Source organism: Heterodontus francisci, chromosome 35 (assembly GCF_036365525.1).
Source record: "Heterodontus francisci isolate sHetFra1 chromosome 35, sHetFra1.hap1, whole genome shotgun sequence".
Lineage (NCBI taxonomy): Eukaryota > Metazoa > Chordata > Chondrichthyes > Heterodontiformes > Heterodontidae > Heterodontus > Heterodontus francisci.
The window spans coordinates 24,205,210-24,219,964 of record NC_090405.1 but is presented as its reverse complement, the minus strand read 5'-3'; the positions used below and the strand labels follow the sequence as shown (position 1 = coordinate 24,219,964).

General features: G+C 48.8%; 1 non-coding gene across 1 annotated transcript; it reads left to right on the top strand.

Annotated features, from left to right (window-relative positions):
* The first annotated feature begins 14,207 nt into the window (after window positions 1-14,207).
* On the top strand, window positions 14,208-14,296 carry trnar-ucg (transfer RNA arginine (anticodon UCG)). Its single transcript is given in 2 exon segments — window positions 14,208-14,244; window positions 14,261-14,296. It is a non-coding gene; the product is annotated as a tRNA-Arg (tRNA).
* The last annotated feature ends 459 nt before the right edge of the window (window positions 14,297-14,755 follow it).

Genomic DNA, 14,755 nt, shown 5'->3' with positions numbered 1-14,755 from the left:
ATGCTTGGACTTAGCTGGCAGGGGAGAGACCGTGATCAGTGGCATTTGATAATGCAGGTGCTGTTTTTGTGTTTTTTTGGGGGTGGGAGGTGGTTTCAGCACCGTATTTAGGGCATTCCGCCCTTTGGGATTGGAGATCTTCCGTGGTAGTGGTTTCCCTGTCAGTTGAGGATTTAGTACTTGTCCCAGGAAAACGTCAAGTAAAAATGGCTGCAACCAACACCAGAGCTCCAGGCCAGGGGGTGTGTAACACCGTTAGGGTGGCGGTGAAAGATAGAGAAGGAGTTGCACCCATCGACTGCGCCTACTTCATTAAGAATTTTGTTTTTCCAAAATATACTTTATTCATAAAAATCTGGAAAAAAACACTGCAGCCTCACAGCTCCAGCGACCCGGGTTCGGTTCTGGGTACTGCCTGTGTGGAGTTTGCAAGTTCTCCCTGTGACCGCGTGGGTTTCCGACAGGTGCTCTGGTTTCCTCCCACAGCCAAAGACTTGCAGGTTGATAGGTAAATTGGCCATTGTAAATTGCCCGAGTGTAGGTAGGTGGTAGGAGAATTGAGGGAAGGTGGGGATGTGGTAGGGAATATGGGATTAATGTAGGATTACTGTAAATGGGTGGTTGGTGGTCAGCACAGACTCGGTGGGCTGAAGGGCCTGTTTTAGTGCTGTATCTCTCCATGACTCTATGACATTCCAAAAAGTGTGAAAGAAATCAGTTTTCTTCAATAGAGGAGTGAGTTGCCTCACAACCCTTCCATTCCATTTTACCTGCCATGTACATTTTACAGCAAAACCATATTTGGTGTATACAGCCCGAGGGGTTTCCCATGGGTCCAGTTCCTTAGTTCACTATGGTGGGAGGACCTTACACAATGGTCTTTCCCCATTGAGCCTTTGCAGCGGCTACCCCAAGCTTTAGTGCATCCCTCAGCACGTAGTCCTGGACCTTGGAATGTGCCAGTCTGCAACACTCGGTCGTGGACAACGTTTTGCGCTGGAAGACCAGCAAGTTTAGGGCAGACCAAAGAGTGTCTGTCACCGAATTGATAGTCCTCCAGCAGCAGTTGATGTTTATCTCGGTGTGCGTCCCTGGGAACAGCCCGTAGAGCACAGACTCCTGTGTTACAGAGCTGCTTGGGATGAACCTCGACAAAAACCACTGCATCTCTTTCCACACCTGCTTTGCAAAGACACATTCCAGAAGGAGGTGGGCAACTGTCTCTTCCCCACCTACTCAGCAGAGATGACATCTGTTATTGAAGCAAAAAGCAGAACCGACCTGATGCACAACATGAAACCAGCAGCCAGAACATTATATGACTTGAAATTAGCCAAGGCAGTTGTGCAAAAGACAGTGAGACACTGCGCAAATAAACACTGGACAAAATCACAAATGTAACAATGCTTTCAAAAGCAAATCTCCCGAGTATGCTCACACTCGTCAAGCAGAGGTGACTTTGCTGGCTCAGGCACGTTTGCAGGATGGAAGATGACACATTCCCAAGGGTATTCTGTATGGGGAGGTAGCCGGAGACAGAAGACCAGTTGGATGCCCAAAGCCCCACTTCAAGGATGCCTGCAAGCAGGACATGAAGGCCCGAAACATCGATTTTCACACATGGGAGACACTGGCCAACAACAGAGGGAAATGGTGATATTACCCCTGGACTGGTGTGTGCGTCACCATGACGATCAGTGACTACAGCAGTTCGACAGCAGGTGCCGACATGGAAAACAGCGACACCTGATAATCCCACCTCATATGTGTCACTTGTGGAAGAACCTGCCTCTCACAGATTGACCTCTTCAGCTATCAGACAAAGTGCACCATGGGAAACTATCCCATCACCAATGGATTTGCTGCAAGTCCATCATCTCACGGAGAAGGAAGGATGACGACGACGACATCTACAACCAGGGCGGCCCATCGTGCCTGTGGCAGCTCTTTCATTTCCTTTCAACTATTTATCAAAATTCCCTTTTCAACCTTACGATTGAGTCTCCTTCCACCATTCTCTCAGGCAATACATTCCAGACCAAAAACAACAACAACTTGTGTGTAAATTTATAGAGCACCTTTAACGTAATACAGCGTCCCATGGCACTTCACAGGAGTGTCGGAAAGCAAATTTGGACCCCAAGCCACACAAGACCGTATTAGAGCAGATGGCCAAAAGCTTGGTCACAGAAGTAGCTTCCATGAGTGTTTTAAAGGAGGGAAGAGAGGTCGAGAGGCAGAGAGTTCAGGGAGGGAAATCTCAGGCTTCGGGCCTGGACAGCTGATGTCACAGCTGCCAGCGGTGGAGCGATAAAAATCAGCGATGCTCAAAAGACCAGAATTGGAGCAGGGCCGGAATCTCGGGGGGAGTGAACCAAATAAAATCCGGTCCTTTGTATCCCCCTCACAGCTTACATTCCCACCGAGCTTTTTATTATCAATCAATTTCCCTCTTGCAGTTCTATTTCACACCAAGAGATGTCAGTCTCATGCCATTTCACAGCAAGCTGCAAACAAGCTTACTTTCCTGCCAGTCTAATACTGTGTTGAGTGGACAAGGATGTGTGTGGTGTGCAGTGTATGGTTTGCAGCAAGGTTAGACTCAAACCAAAGAAGCTGCATCACTCCAAGCGGAAGGGCCGCCTGCGCATCAACACGAGCAGAATTTCTTATCCACAGCTGTTACGTAAGTTTCTAAATTCACTTGATAAAGTCCTTCAAAACACTCCGACAAGGGATGCAGAGACCAAGTGGGCCCACATCAGAGATGCCATCTATGACTCAGCTATGATCACCTATGGCAAACGTGTGAAGCAGAATGCAGACTGGTTTAAATCACACTTTGAAGAGCTGGAACCTCTCATAGCCACTAAGCGCATTGCACTGTTGAACTACAAGAAAGCCCCCAGCGAGTTAACATCCGTAGCTCTTAAAGCAGCCAGAAGCGCTGCACAAAGAACAGCCAGGCACTGTGCAAATGACTACTGGCAACACCTATGCAGTCATATTCAGCTGGCCTCTGACACTGGAAACATCAGAGGAATGTATGATGGCATTAAGAGAGCTTTTGGGCCAAACATCAAGAAGATCGCGTCCCTCAAATCTAAATCAGGGGACATAATCACTGACCAACGGAAGTAAATGGACTGCTGGGTGGAGCACTACCTAGAACTGTACTCCAGGGAAAATGTTGTCACTGAGACCGCCCTCAATGCAGCCCAGTCTCTGCCAGTCATGGATGAGCTGGACGTACAGCCAACAAAATCAGAACTCAGTGATGCCATTCATTCTCTAGCCAGCAGAAAAGCACCTGGGAAGCACAGCATTACCCTGAAATAATCAAGAGTACCAAGCCTGCTATACTTCCAACACTCTACGGACTGCTTTGCCTGTGCTGGGACGAGGGAGCAGTACCACAGGACATGCGCGATGGCAATATCATCACCCTCTATAAGAACAAGGGTGACCGCGGTGACTGCAACAATTACCGTGGAATCTCCCTGTTCAGGATAGTGGGGAAAGTCTTCACTCGAGTCACTTTAAACAGGCTCCAGAAGCTGGCTGAGCGTGTCTACCCTGAGGCACAGTGTAGCTTTCGAGCAGAGAGATCCAACATTGACATGCTGTTCTCCCTTTACCAGCTACAGGAGAAATGCCGTGAACAACAGATGCCCCTCTACGTTGCTTTCATAGATCTCACCAAAGCCTTTGACCTCGTCAGCAGACATGGTCTCTTCAGACTACTAGAAAAGATTGGATGTCCACCAAAGCTACTAAGTATCATCACCTCATTCCATGACAATATGAAAGGCACAATTTAGCATAACGGCACCTCATCAGACCCCTTTCCTATCCTGAGTGGCATGAAACAGGGCTGTGTTCTCGCACCTACATTGTTTGGGGTCTTCTTCTCCCTGCTGCTCTCACATACGTTCAACCCTTCAGAAGCAGGAATTTTCCTCCACACAAGATCAGGTGGCAGGTTGCCCGTCTAAAAGCGAAGACCAAAGTACGGAAAGTTCTCATCAGGGAACTCCTCTTTGCTGACGATGCTGCATTAATATCTCACACTGAAGAGTGGCTGCAGAGTCTCATCGACAGGTTTGCGGCTGCCTGCAACGAATATGGCCTAACCATCAGCCTCAAGAAAAAGAACATCATGGGACAGGACGTCAGAAATGCTCCATCCATCAATATCGGCGACCACGCTCTGGAAGTGGTTCAAGAGTTCACCTACCTAGGCTCAACTATCACCAGTAACCTGTCTCTCGATGCAGAAATCAACAAGTGCATGGGAAAGGCTTCCACTGCTATGTCCAGACTGGCCAAGAGAGTGTGGGAAAATGGCGCACTGACACGGAACACAAAGGTCCAAGTGTATCAAGCCTGTGACTAAGTACCTTGCTCTACGGCAGCGAGGCCTGGACAACGTATGTCTGCCAAGAGCGACGTCTCAATTCATTCCATCTTCGCAGCCTCCGGAGAATCCTTGGCATCAAGTGGCAGGACCGTATCTCCAACACATCCCCAGCATATACACCCTAGTGAGCCAGTGGCACTTGAGATGGCTTGGCCATGTGTGCACATGGAAGAAGGCAGGATCCCCAAGGACACATTGTACAGCGAGCTCATCACTGGTATCAGACCCACCGGCCGTCCATGTCTCCGCTTAAAAGACGTCTGCAAACGCGATATGAAGTCCTGTGACATTGATCACAAGTCGTGGGAGTCAGTTGCCAGTGATCGCCAGAGCTGGCAGGCAGCCATAAAGGTGGGGCTAAAGTGTGGCGAGTCGAAGAGACTTCGCAGTTGGCAGGAAAAAAGACAGAAGCGCAAGGGGAGAGCCAACTGTGTAACAGCCCTGACAACCAATTTTATCTGCAGCACCTGTGGAAGAGTCTATCACTCTAGAATTGGCCTTTATAGCCACTCCAGGCGCTGCTTCACAAACCACTGACCACCTCCAGGTGCTTACCCATTGTCTCTCGAGACAAGGAGGCCAAAGAAGAAGATTCTTCCACCTCTCTGAGATTTGGCTACATATTTTCTCCTCTATCTCTTCCTGTCTGTTTAGAGGCCTGTAGGACACTCCCAGCCAAGTGATTGTCCCCTTTTTGTTTTTAGGTTCTACCCATATGGCCTCATTTGAGGAATTTCTAAGATATCATCCTTCCTTACTGCAGTAATTGACTCCTTGATCAACAGTGCAATGCCACCTCCTCTTTTACCCCTTCACCTGTCTTGCCTGTAGATTCTGTACCCTGGAATACTGAGCTGCCAGTCCAGCCCCTCCCTCAACCATGTCTCTGTGATAGGAATAAGATCATAATCCCATGTGCTAATCATCGCCCTCAATTCATCTGCCTTATTAGTAAGACTCCTTGCATTAAAATAGATGCAATCCAGCCTTGCATTTTTCACTTGTGCCATAACAGGTCTATATTTGCTCTGCCTTCCAGACTGACTCAGTTTCTCTTTTAAATTTGACTGTGATTAACCCCCTACTGTACCTCCACTCTGTATCCGACCCCCCTGCCAAATTAATTTAAACCCCCGCTACCCCCCAAAACAGCACTGGCAAACCTCTCAGCAAGTATGTTGGTCCCGTTCCAGTTCAGGTGCAACCCGTCCAACTTGGACAGGTAGGTCCCATCTTTGCCAGAAACAGACCCAGTGGTCGAGGAAACTAAGGCCCTCCCTCCTGCACCATATCCTCAGCCAAGCATTCATCTGCTCTACCCTCTTACTCCTATACTCATTAGCAATTGGCATTGGGAGTAATCCAGAGATTACAACCTTTGAGGTCCTGCTTTTTAATCTGCTATCTAGCTCCCTAAATTCTGGTTGCAGGACCTCATCCCTCTTTCTACCTATGTCATTGGTGCCAATGTGTACCATGACCTCTGACTGTTCACCCTCCCCCTTGTCCTGCATCCACTCTGTGACATCCTTGACCCTAGCACCAGGGAGGCAACATACCATCCTGGAGTCACGTTTTCAGCCACAGAAATGCCCATCTGTACCTCTTACGATAGAATCCCCTATCACTATAGCTCTTCTACTCCTTTTCCTCCCCTCTTGTGCAGCTGATCCACCTGTGGTGCCACAGACTTGGTTCTTGCTGCATTCCCCTGAGAAGCTATTTCCCCCAACAGTATTCAAAGTAGAAAATCTGTTAGAAAGCGAGATGGATCCAGGGGACTCCTTCACTACCTGTCTAGTTCTTCTACTCTGCATGGTGGTCACCCATTCACTTTCTGCCTGAGCAGTCTTTACCTGCGGTGTGACCACCTCCCTATATGTGCTATCCACAATGATCTCAGCCTCGCGGATGCTCCACAGTATCTCCAGCCACCGCTCCAGATCCGAAACGTGGATTTCGAGTAGCTGCAGCTGGAGACACTTCCTGCACACGTGTTCGCCCTGGACACTGGAAGTGTCCCTGACTTCCCACATTGCACAGGAGGATCACTCCACATTGCTCAGCTGCCCTGCCATGACTTACCCTTAATTTATCCCCTTAAATTACCCAAAAATAAAATTATTTACACTAGGGACTTTGATTCTCCCCCAAAAAACACGACCTCCTTTATTGAAAAAACTGTAGACCTTTCCCTTTACTTTTAGTTACTTACCCAGCTATTTAGAGTAACTCCCTAACAGCAGATACTCACCAACCAATCACCTTGCAGCCTTCCTGTGACATCACTGCTCACTTTGTTTTCAAACTCCGGCGTGCCTGGACTGCTCTCCGCTTCTCACCCGGAAGGTGAGTGACTGGGCCGCAATCCTCAGGCTCAATTTATCGGCTCCACTCTCGGTGTTCTCCCCACAGGTCCGCTCCTCTCCCGGAAGGTGAGTGACTGGGCCACAATCCTCAGGCTCAATGTATCGGCTCCACTGTCGGTGTTCTCCCCACAGGTCCAGACCTCTCCCGGAAGGTGAGTGACTGGGCCGCGATCCTTGGGCTCAATTTATTGGTTCTGCTCTCGGCGTTCTCCCCACAGGTCCACTCCTCTCTGCTCCGCTCCCGGAAGGAAAGTAAGTCTGGTATCTGTGACGGACAATGAGGAGAAACACAATATAAGGAGATGGTGAAATACATTTTACTCTTTAGACGATATTATTTATTATATTTCAGCTGTTCCTTGTTTCACAAATATTTTTGCGGGCTTTTCAAATTTGTGAATGGGTTTCAGCTCTGACAATTTGCCGCTGCCAATCTCCGCCCCATTTTCTCATTGCCCTTTGATGATCGGCAAAATAGCAGCTACCTGATTGGTGACATGAACCAGCCAATGAGATTCAGCAGACAGTAACCAATCAGAAGTAGCCGGACTGCATTCCTCCAGAAGGTAAAGCAGGGAAGTGCGGGAGGAATTCCTCACTCTTTGTGAAAGTATTTGTGAGATTGTGGAAATGTCTGGAAGAGGAGCAGGGGAGAGACCATGATCCTGTCTCAGGTAAGTTTTTGAGTAAAATGGCTGTAACCAATTCTGTAACTTCAGGCCAGGGAGTGTGTAACACCGTTCGGGTGGTAGTGAAGGATAAGGAAGGAGATGCACCGGTTGATCGTACCTTCTTCATTAAGAAAATCCTTATTGATTGCTGTGGATTCCAAGCTGTAAACATCTTCTGCCTGCAGGACTTCCCCAGCTGTGTATATTTTGACGTGACGTCCAAGAACATGGCGGATGCATCAAGTTCCTGAAGGTGTTCAAGGAGAAGGGAAACCAGGCGCCGCTGTAGATCCTCACAATGGAGCCGCTCTTCACACTGCCATCGCAACGTGACTGGGTGGTGAGAATCCACCTCTACAACCTCCATGTTCCTGTCGTGGATGTACTCACCTTCCTCACCAGGCACGTCGAGGTGGCCGGCGGCAGCACTGATGTCAAGGACCCATTTGGATTTGGACCAGCAAGCGTCAGGTCAAGGTGACCTTGAAGGTCGATGCCAACGGAGCCATCATCCATCCTCCCTCCAGCTTCACTTTCGGGGGAAGTCGAGGCTTCATGGTCTATGCGGAGCAGCCCAGAGTTTGTCGTACCTGCGGCAAATCTGGTCTTGTGGCAGCTAACTGCAGCACAGTCGTCTGCAAGAACTGCAAGAAGGAAGGCCATCACACCAAGAACTGTAAACATTGCAAGTACTGCAACCTGTGAGGTGGGGCAGGCCACCTCTACAAAACCTGCCCCAAACACTGCCTCAGTTATGCTCAGGCAGCAAGGACCAAGGAAAGGCTGGGTTAAGGAATGGTGAACATGTCTGGTGCTGGGAGGGAAACAAGCAATCCTCCCCACAGCGATGAAAGTCTATCTGAGAAAGAGAAGAAAGGGGAAGCAGCTGCAACCAGAGACCCAACACCTACTCCGTGCCTGGACACTCCTCCTCTACAGACAGAATTAATGGAGGAGGAGGCAGCAGATGGACAAACAGGTCAGTGGCAGGTGGTACAAAGGAAGACCACAAAGAAAAAACCTCCAAAAAAAGAACAGGTCACCACCCAAACCAGTAGCAAGAGGAGGCTACCGTCTGAGACAGACTACAGCAGCTCCTCCTCACTGGACGAGGAAGGGCCGGAACGATGGCACCTCCAAAAGAAGCAGCAGAACTCAAAGGAGCTGGAAGATAAAGCCCCCCAGCTCCGGGGCACTGGAAGCTGTGACACGCCCAGCGCACCCCAAACCAAAAGCATGGAACCCAAGGAGATGCTCCGTACACCCCAGCTCCGGGAGACCGAGAGCAGCGAAGTGTCCTGCGCACTCCAGCTCCAGCTCCGGAAGTCAGGAACAGTGATGTCTTTGAGGAGGGACCGAGGGGAAAGACACCAACAGCAGAGGACAACCCAAGCCTTGCTGCCTACAAGACCCGCCCCCCCACCCACCGATGTCACCCCAGTGGAACAAAACCCTCATGAATAACCATGAGGGGTTTCTGGGCTCAACGAATGTGAAACAGCTTGCGTACACTATGGGTATGCAGGAACATACTCAAGGACTGGGACTAGCAAGGACACCTGGTGTGGTGAGCAACACCCAACTTTATAGTGGATATAAAGATTGCTTCGATTAACATGCATTGTGTTAAATCCACCACGTGATGTGTTTCAACCTTGGATGACTTCGCAAAGGTCAAAGCCGGCGTACTGTTTTGTCAGGAGTGTGGAATCCTGCACCGCAGCACTTACAGGCAATGGTCACGATGGTGATCCCATGGGACATCGATCTGGTCCAGGGGAAATGATTCCTGTTCCTCCGGCCTGGGGATTCTGCTGCGGGAAGGCAATTTAACCATCTCTGAAGTTAAGATGCTGGTGGGCGGTCGCCTTCTCGTAGCAGATGTAATGTACAACAATGCTCTGCTCCAGTTAAGCAACGTATATGCCCCGGTCCAATACAGCGAGCGGCTGACCATCCTCCAGCAACTCACACTGCTGCTGGCGACATCCAGGCCGGTCATTCTTGGAGGTGACTTCAACTGCATCATTGATGCAGCTGGACAATCTGGCAGTAACGACAGAAAACTGGATGCTCCGCACAGATTCTTAAAAAATGCCAAACTGCACAATGTCTTCAGCAAACCTGCAGACAGAGAGCAGCGTAGATACACCTGGTCAAGATTGGACGGGTCTGCCCGTTCCAGGATTGACTTCCTGTATGTGTCCCCTGCTTTCACGGTCAGATCCACCGACATCAAGCCGGTGTTCTTCTCCGACCACTGCCTCTTACTGGCTGACTGTCACTTACAGGATGACCAGCGGGTTGGCAGGGAGACATGGAAGCTGAATGCTACAATGCTAACCCAGAGAACATTGAGGAACTCAAAAGAGATTGAAAAAGTTGGAGAACAGTGAGACCCACTTTGAGTATCCGGTGAACTGGTGGGAAGTGATCAAGGTGAATATCAAGACGTTCTTTATCTCCAAAGGTGTTCAGAGGGTGTGAGAGAGACAGAGGGAAATGTCCGCACTCCAGAAAAGAATGCAAAATCTGCTCCGGCTGCAGTCGATGGGGGTCGAGGTCAAGGAGGTGCTCCAAGAGGTGAAGAGCCAGCAGGCCTCGCTCTTTGCCACGGAGGCCTCCAAGATCATCTTCCGGTCCAGAGTCCGCTCCATTGAGCAGGATGAGAAGTGCTCACGTTTCTTCTTCCAAAAGGTACACAGAGAGAGCTCTGTGATCAGCAGCCTGAAGGAAGAGGATGGCTCGGTCACAACTTCACACTCCGACATACTAAGGATTAGCACATCCTTGAATGCTGGGCTGTAAGACGTGAAGTCTATGGACAGCACGTCCTCCCAGTCCTTCCTGTCATCGATCACAGAGGTCTGAGATGACAGCATGCAGGAGAATCTGGACAAACCGCTAACTCTGGACAAGCTGACAAAGGCCATCAAGTCTTTTGAGACGAAGAAAACTCCCGGAAGCGACGGCTTACCAGTTGAGTTGTATTCGGCCCTGTGGGACTGGGTCAGCCCAGACCTGCTGGAAGTATACGAGAGTACGCTCCTGGCCGGCAGCATGTCAGAATCCATGAGGAAAGGCATCATCACCCTCATCTACAAGCAGAAGGGGGAGAGGGCAGAAATCAGAAATTGGCGGCCCATCTCACTGCTTAATGTAGACTACAAGATTCTGTCCAAAGTCATCGCCAGTCAAGTCAAGTCTGCTCTGGAGTTGGTGATTCACCCTGACAAGACCTGTACTGTACCCAGCAGGAAGATCTCTGATAGTGTTGTGCTACTCAGGGATACGATCGCCTCTGTACAGGTCAGGAGGGTGGACACCTGCCTCATCAGCCTGGACCAGGAGAAGGCTTTTGACAGGATATCGCACACACACATGATGGACGTTCTTTCCAAAATGGGGTTTGGGGAGGGAATGTGCAATTGGATCCAACTGCTCTACACAAACATCAGTAGCACAGTCCAAAAAATTGGGTGGTAATCAGAAAGTTTCCAATCAAATCTGGAGTCAGACAGGGCTGTCCTCTTTCCCCTCCCTTGTGTGTTTGCTGTATCGAACCCTTTGCTGAGTCTATTCGGAAGGATGCGGGCATAAGAGGGGTGACAATCCCAGGCAGTGGAGTCACTCAGGTCAAAGCCTCCCTGTACATAGATGATGTTGCTGTATTCTGATCGGATCCGCTGTCCATTCGCAGACTGATGAGCATCTGCGACCAGTTCGAACTGGATTCGGGAGCCAATGTTAACCATGGCAAGAGCGAGGCCATGTTCCTTGGGAACTGGGCTGACCGATCCTTTGTCCCCTTCACTGTCAGGTCAGACTACCTGAAGGTGCTGGGGATATGGTTTGTCAGGGCCGGGACGTGCACCAAAACCTGGGAGGAGCGAGTAGCCAGGGTACAACATAAACTGAGCATGTGGGAGCAGCGATCTCTCTCTATTATGGGTAAGAACCTGGTCATCAGGTGCAAGGTGCTCACGTTGTTGCTGTATGTGACGCAGGTCTGGCCCATACCCCACTCCTGTGCTGTGGCGATCACCCGAGCCATTTCCCGCTTTATCTGAAGACGCAAAATGGACAGGGTCCGGAGGGACACGATGTTCAAACCTCTGGATAAAGGCGAAAAAATGTACTCAACGTCGCCCTCAACCTGATGGCCACCTGAGTATGTGGCTGCATCAAGCTGTGCGTAGAGCCCCAGTATGCAAACACCAAGTGTCACTACGTGCTGAGGTTCTATCTGACCCCGGTGTTGCGAAGGATGGATCTGGTCACATTGCCACGGAACGCTCCATCCAGTTGGACCGTGCCTTCGCGGAAATGTTTGTGTGGAAAAACACCTTTGACCACCAATCCATCAGGCAGTGGTCTGCACGGAATGTCCTCAAGTATATTTTTGGAAAAGTCTGGAAGAGGAAAGACCGGCGGGAAAGCTCGGTCCAAGGCCAAGTCTCGCTCCTCCCGGGCTGGACTGCAGTTCCCGGTGGGCCGTGTACACAGGCTCCTGAGAAAGGGCAACTATGCTGAGCATGTGGGTGTCGGAGCCCCGGTCTATCTGGCTGCTGTGCTCGAGTATCTAACCGCTGAAATCCTCGAGTTGGCCAGTAACGCGGCCCAGGACAATAAGAAGACCCGCAACATCCTCAGACACCTACAGCTGGCTGTCCAGAATGACGAGGAGCTCACCAAGCTGCTGGGAGGGGTGACCATCACTCAGGGCTGGGTGCTGCCTAATATCTAGGCCATGCTGCTGCCCAAGAAAACAACGTTCGCAGACCTCCAATCCTCCGGCACCTCCCCCATATTCAGTGAGGATTTGAAGATGATCCTCAGCGCATCCACTATTTCCTCCCTGGCTTCCTTTAACAACCTCACATGCAAACCATCTGGCCCTGGTGATTTATTCATTTTGAAGGATGTCAGACTCTCTCGTACTTCCACTCTCATTATGCTTATCGTATCTAATATTTCACACTCCTCTTCTTTTCCTACAATGTCTGCATCATCCCTCTCCTTTGTGAAGGCAGAGACAAAAAACTCATTAAGAACCCCACCCACATCTTCTGGATCCACACAGAAGTAACCTTGTACATCTCTGATAGGCCATACCCTTTCCTTAGTTATCCTCTTGCTCTTAATGGACTGATAAAACATCTTTGGGTTTCCTTCAAGTAGTTGTATCCAGTCCACATCCACCAAATCACCTCTCAGTTTTGTAAAATTTGCCTTCCCCCAATTTCGAACTTTTACTTTTCGAGCTGCCCTGCCATTACTTAGCTTTACAAACTCATTATTGCTCGTGTAATAAGTGTAATAAGTAGAATAATTTACCAGTTACTCACCGATCAGCTTCTTCCCCTGTATCATGGAGGCTGAAAAGGCAGAAAAAAAAAGAGAGACCAAAGAGCACCTCCTTCCCCTAGTCAGTGAAGTCCCTCACACATCAACTCACAGCTTTACACTCTGTCCAAACAGCACTTTCTAATTAGTAATTATTCATAAATTACACTAACTAAAACATTAGTAACCTGACCGATTACAAGGTAGCTATTTGAGGGTTTTTAAACAAAGAGCTTTTTTCCCTCTCCTGATTTCAGGCCCCACTCTGGACACTTGCTTTTGATTCCAGGACACTGAGGGCAGGGTGCTGCCGAATATCCAGGCCGTGTTGCTGCCCAAGAAAACCAGCGCTCCGGGTACCAAAACCAAGTCAATCTGCCAGGATTTTATCAAATACCCAAAGGCTCTTTTCAGATCCACCCACAGTATCTGAAAGGGCTGATTACTGTCTGAAGTCTGCTGTACCCACACCTCTGTCTATCCCTCTTCATCTAGAACAACCAGCGTCATCTTCCATTCCTTTCACCATCATGTGTTTAACTCGCTTCTCCTTATAGACAGTCAGATATCAATGTAATAATGAAATGATCTGTGTCAGTGCTGGCCATTTCCCTGTCCTGAATTCAGACCCCACTCTGGACACTTGTTTCCCATTCCAGGACCTTCTTGTATTAATATTCAGCACCACCTGTCAGTCAGAAACTTGTCTCAATGAACCGATCCTTTTACTGAACTTCCAACTGCTGCTGTCTATTTCTCGAGGGAAAGAGCTGCTCACTGAATAAGGATGTGAGGGGAATGTAACCCGGCTGCTGGTGAGAAGGTCCCGTCTTCTCAATCAAAAGCCTTTTATTTTACTTCAGTGATTCCCAGATTCCCAGCTGGTCTATTGAGGATTTTGTTTTCACAGAAATAACTTGTTAAATACAAATCTGATTCCAACATGTCAGTAACAGGACAGAATGGGAACCTTTTAAAAGGATGAAGCAACTATTTCAGTGGCTTCTCACTGTCCCCCTGAAGCCTGTGTGAAGGGGAATTACCAATAGTCTGTAATTTATTACTTCCACACCGAGTTTGAGTTATTTGTCGTGTGAAAGATTGCTGAACGGAGTCTTTTACTGTCAGTTACGGATGAGAAGTTGACAAAAATTGGCAAAATAAAGCTGTTCATAAAATAGCGCCAGCAATTTGAGTCGGTAAAAGCAAAATTGTGTTTCAAAAGTTTATTTAAACCGCTACGGGAAAATAGATTTTTATGTACTTTTCCAGTCGATCACTTCCAGTGAAATTGGCGGCTTTCACAAATTCAAATATTGTGCCAGGTTGACAGGTTCAACCAATGATTTTTTGTATTTTGTGCTTCGAGGTTCTCTGATTGAATCATGCATGTGAGTTAATGGCCGTGTGGCCTAATGGATAAGGCGTCTGACTTCGATATATTCTATGATGTTATCAGAAGATTGCAGGTTCGAGTCCTGCCACGGTCATTTTGACCCAAAGGGATTATGCAGGGCTTTGGGGATCGAGTCGGGGACTGAACAGATTGGAAGCCCGACATAGACTTAATGGGGCGAATGGCCTCCTCATGTTCTGTCACTGACTTTATGAGAAGAGGGTGACCAATCAGAAGTGGGCTGGGGTGACAGCGGGATCAAACTGCAGGAATTCCAGGTCCCTGAATGACTGAGCTGAAACTGATCAGTTTCACTGCAGGAAACACCGTCTTGGGGGAAATAACATCACAAATAATTCCATTTGACTAATTATTCAATTATAAAACAATGGGCAGATGTGAAGGTGTGATGTTACTTTTCACTGTGAGGGGAGAATCCGCCATCTGGGTAAATCAGCAACTTTATAACATCGTCTGTACGTTTGGAAAAGAAACGATGAAAACTCTCCCCAAAACCCTGGTGCGGTGGAAAGGCTCAATTCAGAGATTGGAA